Here is a 12,629-nt window from a genome sequence, read left to right on the forward strand (position 1 = left end):
TTTTGATTGTGACCCGTTGTTTTCAGGTTGTGATGTCTTAAGTTGATTTAGTATATTCAAATCAAAGGTGTACTGTCACCAGTCTTAGAGTCCATGCCTTGCCGAAGATTCTCTTACACTGCCAGACGATTTTTAGTGTTCGAGAGACCTTCTATCGACGTGCTTCTTCCAGGTAAGTTTACTATCTAGGATTGGGGGGAGCGAATGCAGCTCAGAAACCTACACAAGTTATTTAACTCAAAATCTCAAATCCCAGTTAAGAGTGGGATCTTACTCTATTCAGCTGTTTTAAAACCAATCTGGACCAATGGAAAACAACTGTGGGGATCCGCGGCAGCCTCAAATGTAGAAATACTCCAAAGATTCCAATCGAAGACTCTTAGAATGATTGTGAACGTTCCATTCTACGTCACAAAACAATCAAATTCTCTGTAATCTTTGGGGTCCCTACTATTTGTTCTGAAATTAAAAAGCTTGCTCTTGCTCATATGTTTTCGTATCAAGATCACGTTCCATGCCTTAGCTTCCATTCCATATTTCTCCGTTGGTTGGAGTTCTTCCTCTTGAATCGTAGGTCTGTGGCTTTTGTTGACAATCATAGTCATATTCTTTTATCGGGTCATCTGGAGTACCACAAGGTAGTGTTTTGGGTCCTTTCTTCAAGTTCTTGTTTATTAATGACATAAAAGACTTTTTTCATATTCCAAGTCTTTACTTTATGTTGTTGACCTCAAAATCTATTGTATTGTTTGAAACTCATTCGATTCGCAAATGCACCAACAAAAACTTGACGGATTTCTATCTGGGTGGACTAGTAATTAATTGTTTTAAAATATTTCAAAATGCTACCACCACACCAAGGGGTTTTCTCCTCTGAAAACATCTTATTTTATCTCTAATTCCCATTTGAGGTCGGTCAGTGAAATTTTGGACTTAGGAGTTATTTCTGATTTTGAGCAGCACAGAATTTAGAAGTCCTTATTCTTCTTCTTAATTGGCGCGATAACCGCTTACGGGATTTTGACTGATTTTAACAAATTTCTTTTCTTTCTCATGAAGTTTTTATACCCTGAAATTGCTTTACACACCATTTGTTAGTTCCAAAATAGAATAAGTATCTTTCATCTGGCGACCTTATCATGCCTGTCATATAACTGGAATTGGACCTATCCAAAAAATATTATTATGAAATATTAAATACAGAAGGAGCCGCCCTCCGAAAACCGCAATTATGACCAGGCTGAAGTCATGCATCATAATAATAAATAAAAAGTAAATGGACAAAGCAAACAAAACGAAAAGAATTTACATGTTTGTAAAAATTCATTGAATAGCTTGATAATATTGTAATTTGTGACATTTAAACTAAACACACTAACGAAAAGGAAGTGCTTTTTTTCATCAAAAACATTTTTATGACGCCAGTCTTGTTTATTGTTTATTGTGGACTTCACCTTGTATTTTAATATCTCATCTAGAGCACTTCGTAATTTAAATTTTTTGCTTATTGGGTTTATAAGTACTCTGCATACAAGGAATATACCCATTATTAGAGCTCTGATAGAATGCAATACAATCCATAAATCTTTTGAGATTGACTTTTTGCCTCGAAACACGCTTTCATTCAACTTCTCAATTATGTTTCTACGTAAATAATTGATTCCTTATGTTGAATTATATGTATTTGCTTCTTAAGTATCAAAATTATACTTGCATTTTTTATTTATTTATATTAGTATTTAAGACCTTTTGTTGATTAATTTTTACTGATTTTTAAATTAAAAATATAATTAAAATAATAGAAACTTCTACTGCAATAAATAAATAAACAAATAAATAAATCTTTTAAGTATAATAAAATTTTGTTTTACTTTTCTCGGCACTGTATCAGCCAATCATTTGTGTGTAGCGCTACACTCTCTGAGCCAAACACCAATTGGAAGTGAAAAACAAACTTTCCAGAGAGCCGCACGAACACTTCTACCACTTTCCCATCGTGTTACCACATTTTTAGTGGTGCTTCGTTGCACCTTTCCATGTCGATCGGTTCGACAAAGTTTAGTCGATTTTAGCTTTTCGTTGTGTTCGCATGTTTTCTCGTGACTTCGCGCGATTCAACTTGTACTGTCCACTAGAGCGGCCACGTTACGTACATATGTACATACATAGAACTTTTAATTAATTGATTTTCGTTTTTTTCAACTTGACGCTATTTAAGTACATATTTTGATTCGTGCGTGCGTGATTTGTGTACTCTGTGCGAACCAGAACGTGAGAGCCGCCGCTGATTATCACATACAAAGCGGCAGAAGGAGGCATTCCATTGGTGTTGTAACTTGTATGTGTGTGTGTTGCAACATAAATTTATTGTTTTTGTGTTCTTGCGTGTATGTCTAATAGCTAAAATGTTTGAAGCTGTGTACTCGTATGTGTGTGCTTATTCAAGTAATATCTCGGCTGAAAAGAAAAAATCATAAGGGGAAATAAAAAGCAAGCAGCAGCATTACAAAAATTTTACATTAAAGAAAGAAAAAACAAGAAATAAGCATTAACGGAAAACACGAAGGCAATAATAAAAAGATATACAATAAAGCTCAAAGTAAATAAGATTTCGCATTTTAGCATTTTTTGTTTATCGTGAAATGTTGGGATTTTGGTTTACTTGCTTCTTGTTGACTTTAGTTGTTGGTGTTGTTGTTGTTGTTGCTATCAGAGCTATTTTTGTACGTACATTGACACTTGCGCGCTGACTTTCTGTGCTTCCCACCAGACACGGAATATGTATGTGTGAATGTGTGTATGTGTGTGTGTGCATGTGTGTATGTGTGTACATAACACAATTCTTTTGTTTATTTTTCATATAAGGTTTGTGACGGTGGCGCAAAGCAATTAAAATAACTTTAAAACACTACCAACCATCGAATTTATGGCCCGCTCTGCCCAAAGCAGCAACAATGTTTACATTGTTGGCATTTTTCTCTTCCTTGTGAACAAAGTATTAATGCATAAAAAAGTTTGAGGCATAAAAAAGTATGAACATAATTGTTATATATATTTTTGTGTGTATGTACGTACATTTTTGAGTCAGTGAGTCTGTTGTGCGCATGCGCACACTCTGGTAATTTCATAGCCGCTAACCACCGTCTGCACTTCGTTCGTACTTGAGTACTTCTGCACAACAGATCTGCGTGATGAACTTGTCACAAAATTGCATACATACATACACACACACATACATACACATAAACACATATAAATAATTTAAATAACTAAATAAAAAATTTGCAAATTTAATTGCAGTCTAACGAAAAAGTGTAACAAGGTAAACAAAGCCACTATAAAAAGCAACTGTTGCTGCAAAAATAATAGTCAATAAGCAAGAACAAATGCAAATAAAAGTGCTGCTACAACAACAACAATAATAATAGCGCATAAAAGTGCGAGTGTGCACTCGTAAACCTACTAATCGAGGCAGCTGGTGTAAAACAAGTAATTTGATATGCGAGTTACAAAAATAAAAGCAACAATATCAACATGGCTCTACACAAGCGCAGTGTAATTTACTTGCTTTCATGAACATTAGTGCGGGTCACATTTTTATGCTGCTTTGTTTCTGCTGAAGTATTCCACTGGCAATTCTGGACTAAAAAGTTCATGGAAGCACAGCTGAAAAGTGGATTTCGAGCCTGCTTACCTTTAGCTTTAGGCAGTAATCCCCAAATTTTTTTTTTATTTTACAGAATTTTTTTCGAAGAAAATATATCCCGTTTTCCGTTACAAGAAACTACTTTTTAATACCTATTTTGCTCACAATCTTCCGCCAGAGAGTTTAGTACCAGTTTTTCACATTAACTTACTTTTTGTTTGGGTGTTTGGCCGAGCTCTTCCTTCTTTCTGTGCTGCATGTTTTGATGTTTTTCTACAAATGGATGAATCTACAGTTTTACACCGCTTCAGAATGGCAGATGGTTTTTTTATGAGGCGCTTATTTATGGCACAAATGCGCTCAGTGATAGGCCGATTGGCCCGCCGAGGGGTGACCACTATTAGGAAAAACGTTTTCTGTCATTTGGTGTTTCATGCCCGCGGTTTCGAACCTATGCACTTCTGATTGGCAGTCACGCACCAACACATTCGGCTACAGCTCCACTTCATATAAACAGATCAGTTTTTGTTGTTGTTGTAGCAGCATAAACATTATCCATACGTATACGGGGAATGCAGTTAAAGTGACAGTCTTTGGCCGGATATAAATCCTAGTCGGTATTTGTCTCTAATAGCCTTTTTTCATCTCATAACCAAGTGCAATTTTCTGAATAGGTAGAAGTCACAGGGAGCCATATCAGGCGAATACATTGAATGATTGATGGTTAAAATACGATTTCTAGTCAAAAAATCAGTCACAAGAGTGGATCGATGAAGTGGTGAATTATCAAGCAATAAGCGCCAGCTTCCTCCTTCGCGGTATTCAGGGCGAAAGCGACGAATTGGATGCAATAAACGTTACAAAACCTCAAAATAGAAAATTGCATTGAGGGTTTGGCCTGTTGGCATGCATTGCTTGTGGCCAATTCCCTTGGAATCGCAAAAAGTAATTAACATCGACTTGACTTTTGACTTCCCCAACCGCGATTTTTTGTGTGGCGGCTCATATGGGGCTTTCTATTCGGCACTTTGACGCTTAGTTTCAGGTTCATGTTCGAAACACCACGTTTCATCACCATCTGCAATGTTGCAAAGGAAGTCTTTTCTCGCCTCTTTAATGAGATCTTTCGAATGTGGAATTCTGAACAATTTTTGGTCCTCAGTTAACTTGTGCAGAATAAAACGTTCACAGACCTTTGGTAAGCCCAAATGATCAGTTAAAATACATAAAACGATGTTTTTGAAATATACAACTCCGATTCCATGAATTTCGACGATGATGTTGGTTCATTTTTGATAAATTTACGAACAATTTCGATGGACTTTTCGGTGGTTACTGATTTTGGGCGGCCCATATGTTCATTGCCATGCATGTCCTCACAACCATCTATGAAACCATCTTGTAACCCAGTCATGAACTCTGGAAGGAGATAGACACTCATCGCCATAAACTTTTTTCATCAATTCAAATGTTTCGGTAAAGGTTTTACCGATTTTAAAACAAAATTTGATATTAGCTCTTTGATCGAAACTCATTTTTGTACCGATGACACAAACATACTGATACTTTAGACGCAATAACTTCGCTTTCACTGAACCGAATGTCACCAAGCTTTTATTGGAAGTCAGCTGGAGAGTTAAATCCAGGAGTTACTAACTGATTAAAAAGATGGCGCCATCAAAAACCTTTCTATGATGCCAGTTTTGTTTTATTTTGGACTTTACCTTGTGATGTTATATATACACACACAAAATAGTTGTTGTTGTTATTGTAGCAGTTCACAAATGGTCTGCCTGTGAATTTTAGTCGGCGATATCATCATCTTAGGGTATGCCCAGGAAATATACTATTTCGGCAGGTTGGGTCCACACAAAATAGTAATTCAAAATGAAAAAAAAATATATAGTTTTAGTATATTAACTTTTTTTATCGCACAGTGTAAAATTGTAGTGAAAAACACGTGGAATTCGTGTGAATATAGTTTGTTCTGGCACATTTTAATGCCACAATTTTTTTACTATTATTATTTATTATTTTACTATCTTATTATTTATCATTAAACGTAAAGCTACAAGTAATTTTATACTTTTTATAATTTTTTCAATAATTAAAAATAAACGTTTTTTTTATTATTTAAAATTAAGGCAAGTAGACTTTCTTCCCTTGAAAGTAATCAAATAGACAAACTTTGCAATTTTACGCACTCTAGCGGAGTGATTCGAAAATAAACACCAAAAAGTGAATTGATTGTACCAAAAAAATTAACAAAAAAAAACTGGATTGGGGATTAATAACCAAAATTAAAACAGGAAGTCAAGCCGATGGCTTTCAGCTGCTAGTGCTAGAAATTAAAAGCCGAATTTGTAATTTTTTTACTTTTTTAAATAAATAATAGTAAAATAAGAAGGTTTGAACCCCATTTTTGTGAAATGCTTTTAGGGAATTTGTTGTTGTTAATGTTGATGTAATATAATATCATAAACAGTACGCATAAATATTTGCTGCAGGAGTAACGGTCCTTAGCCCCTTGCGATTTGGGGTCGTTCCGCTAACGCGCCAAAAGTCGTGAGAATTGCCGATAAGATACTTTAGTCGCCGTAACAAAGAAGAACAAGGTTGAAGAACAAATCAGCCCGCCCTAATGTTACATGCATACATTCCTATGCAAGCATATGAAGTGCTGCTTGTACAACAAAAATATGTGTTAACCTACTCAAATTCCCAACGCCCCATGTAGTAATAAGGTATTCTCTTCTTAACACTCATCTTCATCTTTTTGGGCAATTGAGTTTCATCAAAAAGTCTTTCAATTCCAAAAATTATAAAAAAAATTTCCATTTCAAGATCAACCACCACCTTTGCGTTTGCATTTCAGGAGTACCCCGCTGAGAGCCATGTTGGGAGCAGCAACAATGTGCTGGCTGTAACAGTTGTTAAACTACAATAAGAATAGCTTTTGTTTTTTTTTTCGTTTTTTAATTGTGCTCATATTGGAAACGTGTGTTTCCTACTTCGAAGGAAAGAATATTTCTCATTTTCTACTCTACTCCTATTTTCGCATTTAGTTCCGTTTAAACTGTCAATTATTGTTGTAGTTGGCATCATTTAAAAAAAAACTACCCTGCGAGAAACAGAACAAACTAGTGGAAATATTTCTAGCAAAGGCAGGAAAAGAACGGACGGAAGTCTAAATTTTATTAAATAATAATATTATAAATTAAATAAAATACCCATTTATGTTATGGTACTAATCTCTAATTGCGGTGAGTTATATCCTCTTTGATATACGTACCTTTTGTAAGATTTCTATGTACTCGTATGTACTGTGAGCATCAAAATAAAGTGTACAGAGATATATTTTACAAAAATAGTGTCGATTTAGTATTTTGTTGATTTCCCTTTTGCTTTGATAACGGAATACAGTCTTCGGGGCATCGATTCAACTAGTTTTTTTGTCACGTCAGATGAAATTTTATCCCACACTTCCTTTATTACGAGTTTCACCAATTCCATATTGGTGATTGTCCTTTTCCGGAACTGGCGGTCTAAATGTTGCGGAAATGTTCCATATTGTTTAAGTCTGGTGACTCTGAAGGATGATCCAGTGTCTTAGGAGTACGATAAAGCAGCCATTTTTTTACTATTTTTGCTGTATGCTTGGGATCATTATCTTGTTGAATGATCCAAGATCCCTGCAAGTCTAATTTCTGCACACTGGTTAGCAAATTATTTTGTAAAATATTCAGATAATCTGTTTTCTTCATGGTACTTTAAATAAAAACCAAATTGCCAACTCCGCTTGCCGCCATACATCCCCACACCATCAGCGAACCCACACCGTATTTCACTGTGGTTATCAAATTTTGGCCGGCATACTCTTTATTTTTGGTTTTCCAGACTTTAACCGGGTTTTTCTGCCCAAATACCTCGAACTTACTTTCATCGCTAAACAGGGCATTATTCCAGAAAGAAACATCCCAATTTTCGTATTTTTTTGCATAATCAAGACGTTTTTTTTTATTAACTGTCGATATTAGCGGCTTTTTCCGTGGGACCCATTTGCGTACAACGCTCGACGTATTTTGCTGGCACTTACGCTAGTATCCAATGCAGTTGAATCTTCTTGTGATATTTTTACCGCACTTTTAAAGAGATTTTTCATCACATCACGCATTATAGACCTTACTTCAGTCTCATGTAAAACTTTTGGATGGCCTGCACCTGGGCGATTTTCTACTTTGCCGAACTTTTTGTATTTGTCAACTATTTTTTTCACAGTATTATGACTTCTGTTAATAATAGAGCTAATTTCACGAAAGATTTTACCTTCATTGCGAAGCTTTAGTACCAGTTCTGTAACATCAGTCGAAGTTTGTTTATCCATTATTGAAATAATTAAATAGTAGAATTTAATTTACTGTAGACAAAAACTTTTCACTCTGCCGATCGCAACCAATTTAAATACAATATGAAAAAAGTTTCAATGCATCGAAAAAGGAAGTAAGCAACCAAATATAACAGTATTTTTACGGTACAACGTCGCTAAAATGCTACTGATGTACGTTGTAGACTTTATTTTGACGCGTAAAATATGCACTCAATTTTGTTTTTGTTTTAAAACTTTTGTTGTTGTAATTTATTTTTTGTTGTTTTCTACTATTAGGTAGAGAATCAAATACTAATTTAAAAAAACATTAAATTAAATTATATTGTTTTGTTACAAAAGACTGAAATAAAATCCATATTATAACAAAATGCTTTGTACACTTTATTTTGACGCTCACAGTAGGTTCCATGGACCACTTGCGATTTGGCTTACATTGATATTCGATGTTTCATAGGTCATGACTTGTATTCATTCCAGGTAAAATTCACTAGGCTGCGGTTCCTTTCCTTGCTAAGTTTTCTGCGAGGAAGAGGTTTTCTAAAACGAAATGTTTAACAGTAAAACACTAAAAATATTAACCATATATAAAAACGATTTTTGCTATTGCCTCAAAATAAAAATAAAGAAAGCTTGGCACACTTTCTTCAACTTCTTATAGAACAGCATTGCGGGCGCTTTCTTTATCATCAAAAATCAGCGTAAATTAACAAATAAATTTCCTAACAATGTCTAAGCCGAAAAATAGATTCAACAAAGGATTAAACAAAAACCAAAATAAACAAGTCGTTTAGTTTAAAAATACCATCTAATGTGCTAGCTTCGCCCTTTATCGTCGCCATGTATAAATAACTCCGCCAATGAAAATAATTTATGAATTTGGAACGACCTTGTTTTGGTAGGCCGCCTCTTCCAACGTGCATTGCTCTCCCATTCTGTGCTGCTTGTAAATATTTACACATCACTGTCAAAATTACTTAAAAGCGACATGCATACATATTTACACACACATGCACACACACAGATGTGCACTTTCCATTGCGGTCGACCTAAAAACGAAGGTAAAGTAAACAAAATGGTGTTAGTACAAAGTGATTTGCTTCAAATCCAATAAAAAACTGAATAGAATAACTATAAAATTAGTTATAGCAGCTAATTAGGACATTTGAGCTAAGTAAAGACATACATACATATGTAGTTTCTAAGTTGTATTGGGTATATCATACATGACTTCTCTCTGTGCACTAAAAACACAACAAATTTTAGAGGAAATATCCATTATTTCCCCTCAATTCGTCCGACAATTGTAAGTTGGTGAACTTGCATATGGAACGTATGTATGTATATATGTATGTATTTATAACTGTTGCCCTTCGACCTAACACGGGAATACGTAGAGGTTGTACATCAGGGTTTATGGTCATAATCTCATGTCCTTAATTGTACTAAATTCAACATGTCCATTTTGAGAATTTATATTCCATCTTGAGAATATACTTACAATTTGGAGGTCTTATCATGATTTCACCCATGGTGAAAATTATTGAGAAGGTGAACGGAGAACAGACCGTTATCCGGCTCTCAGCGAATTTGACAAAATCAGCTGAGAGGCTAACGTAACTGGGGTCACGAAGCGGTTTCTTTGCGAAAAAAAATAAAATTGTGTTAGTGATATGCGAAAAGAATTCACCCAATGCTGCTTCGCTGTCGTCTGAGTAACGACTGATTGGACGAGTATGTGAATATATTTCCAATGATGGCGGGGAATTTGGCTGGAGATACGATTGGGTTATATGTTATTATATTTATATATAATTGGCGTGTACACCCTTTTTGGGTGTTTGGCCGAGCTCCTCCTCCTATTTGTAGTGTGCGTCTTGTTGTTGTTCCACGAATGGAGGGACTTACAGTGTCAAGCCGACTCCAAGGAGCTTTTCATGGCAGAAATACACTCGGAGGTTTTCGATTGCCTGCCGAGGGGCGACCGCTACTAGAAAAAACTTTTTCTTGATTTTCGTGTTTCACCAAGATTCGAACCTACGTTCTCTCTGTGATTTGCGAATGGTAGTCACGCACCAACCCGTTCGGCTACGGCGGCCGAAATGTATACAGCTAATGCATGTACATATACAGCTTGGAATAAAAGTGATCTTAAAAAAAAAAATAAAAATAAAAAAAAAATCAAATTGACTAATCGCGATTAATTCATTAATCGGGATTACCGGCGCAGTTCATTGTGATTAAAATTGTTGTGTGACAGACGATTCTTACGCGGTTTAGTAACCCGATGATTTGCTTGTTGGTTAGTTTTGTCAGACAAAGATGGATCGCAGTCAACAAATACGAGTATTAATTAGCTGGCCTGTTACTAAGAAATAATTCTTTTAAAAAAAAAAATATTTTATTGCAATCTTTCAAACTGCTTCGAAATATCAAAACAATTAATGTAATTTCAAAAGTGTTAGTGCAAACTAGCATTGCATCCATTCTTTTTTGTTCTTCTCTTTAAAAGTTTCATGATCTTTTATTCACAATAGATATTAACCGTTATTTTATTGCCAATGTTGTGCAATGTTGCCATGGAAAATTCCCTTAATCCGCTTAAAATATGAGAATCAAGTCTGCTTGTTAAACCGCATTGGTTGCACTGAATTTCTGAGATAATTCCGTATAAAGTCTTTAATCCCGATTAACGCCATCGACTGTCTAGGATATTAGATGAATTCACCTTCTTTAAGGGGGGAAATCCATGTAGAAGCCTCAAAATCGGTCATTTATAAATATATTTTTAAAGGTGATAAAATAATTACTTATATTATTTTGAAGCTTTAACACAACTTTATTTAACCTTTCGAGAGTACAAAAAAATTTATTTTCATTTTTTTCCGGCTCAGGATGCTTTCTGGTCGGCTGCCTACGCCTCGAGGATCCAAACAGCTCTATTTATTACTCTTAATCTATCGATCTGAAACAAAAAAATTAAATTGGTTTTTTTTATAACATATTAACGGAAAGGATGAACCTATAAAATTAAAAAACAAGTATAAAATTAGTAAGCCTTTGAAAAAAGGCAGAATTTAGGGCTATTTTATTAACATTTTTAACCCCCAAAAAGTAATTTATCAAAGCAAAATATCCTAAGGTTTATCCTTCCGATAGTAATGTACAGAAAGGCCTCATCAAACTTCAAACAAATCGGTCGATAACTTTTTGAGTTACAGCACGAGCACTTTTTAAAAATAGAGTTTCGAGATAAATGAGTCTAAAGTAGAGGTACAGGAGCGCGCGGAATGCTCTTTACATAGTTAATGGTCTACATAAGCTATAATATAGGGCGGGCCATGTAAAATTTGCTTTTTGAATCGGCTATAAAAAAACACTAATCAATATTTTTTCAAACTTTTTTTCTTATTTGGAAGATTGAACATTGTCATTTACTGCCACGACTGGCTTTACAGTAAGCCATTTGATCAACCCAATTTTTAAGCACATTTTTGAATGTTTGGGCTCCAATTTCATGAATTGCAACTTCAATTTCGTGTTTTAAAGCATCAATCGTCTCTGGATGGTCTAGATGGTTCACATAGCATTTGTCCTTAATGGCTCCCTACAAAAAATAGTCCAACGGGCTTAAATCACAGCTCCGAGGCGACCAATTGATGTCGGAATTTCGGCTGATTATTCGGTTTTCAAAAACGGTAGCCAAAAGTTCGACTGTAACTAGCAGTGTCGTCTATATCATCCTCTTCAATTTTTGAAAACAACTCGTTGAGCATGTCACGGTAACGCTCGCCATTTACTGTAACCGCGGCACCTCGCTCATTTTCGAAAAAAAATGGCCCGATGATGCCGCCAGACCAAAAACCGCACCAAACAGTGACTCGTTGTGGATGCATTTGCTTCTCTACAGTAGCGTGTGGATTTTCTGAGCCCCAAATCCGACAATTTTGCTTATTGACGTAGCCACCGATGTGAAAATCAGAAAAGAAGAAGAATACTCACCACTTTGGAAACAGGCTTTCAATATTTCCTAATTTTGTTCAAGCGTATAGCGTCCCATTTCGTAAATGTCAAACTTTAAGTATATTATGAACACATTTGACATGTCATTTGTATTACCATTCTCAAAAAAGTAGGTGGTTCAAAAAGCAAACGCTATATGGCCCACCTTGTATCATACTTATTATACTTTCGAAAATATCGAAAAAAAAATCGAGTTTCTGAAAGTTTTACATGGACTTCCTCCCTTAAGCTGTGTGTGCTAGGGCAGATAGATTTAAGTCACTATATTTACCAAGGAATGCTCCTACGTTGGTCAGACTACACAACCTTCGAAGTGTTACAGCTTCGAAAATATTTCATTGTCAGTAAAAAACAAGCCATGTCAGTCGGTTTCACGCCGTTCCCCGGAGCATCGGAATTTCTCAATTCTCATTTTAAAAGATCTTTTTGCAAAAACACTCAATTCATCAAATTAATTCAAAAAGTGAAATGTCTTGGCTTTTTAAAGGCCCGAAACTTCTCAGGTTATTCTCTACAAAAGTTACGTTACATCCCTATTGACAAACCCTGCTTTTCGTTGATATCTGCATATGTGTA

The 12,629-nt window shown here is 35.3% G+C and overlaps 1 protein-coding gene across 3 annotated transcripts in view; it reads left to right on the forward strand.

Annotated features, from left to right (window-relative positions):
• The first annotated feature begins 2,095 nt into the window (after window positions 1-2,095).
• The window catches only part of LOC129237556 (mucin-2), a 90,514-nt gene continuing 79,980 nt past the window's right edge, over window positions 2,096-12,629 (forward strand). Inside the window, exon 1 of one of the 3 annotated variants that reach the window (XM_054872373.1) lies at window positions 2,096-2,338. The gene's annotated coding sequence lies outside the window, so the exon portion shown is untranslated. Of the gene's footprint in view, window positions 2,339-2,580; window positions 2,600-12,629 lie in introns of those variants that run through there. The other 2 variants (XM_054872371.1, XM_054872372.1) reach the window with 2 other exon arrangements.

Source organism: Anastrepha obliqua, chromosome 2 (genome assembly GCF_027943255.1).
Source record: "Anastrepha obliqua isolate idAnaObli1 chromosome 2, idAnaObli1_1.0, whole genome shotgun sequence".
Taxonomy (NCBI): Eukaryota; Metazoa; Arthropoda; class Insecta; order Diptera; family Tephritidae; genus Anastrepha; species Anastrepha obliqua.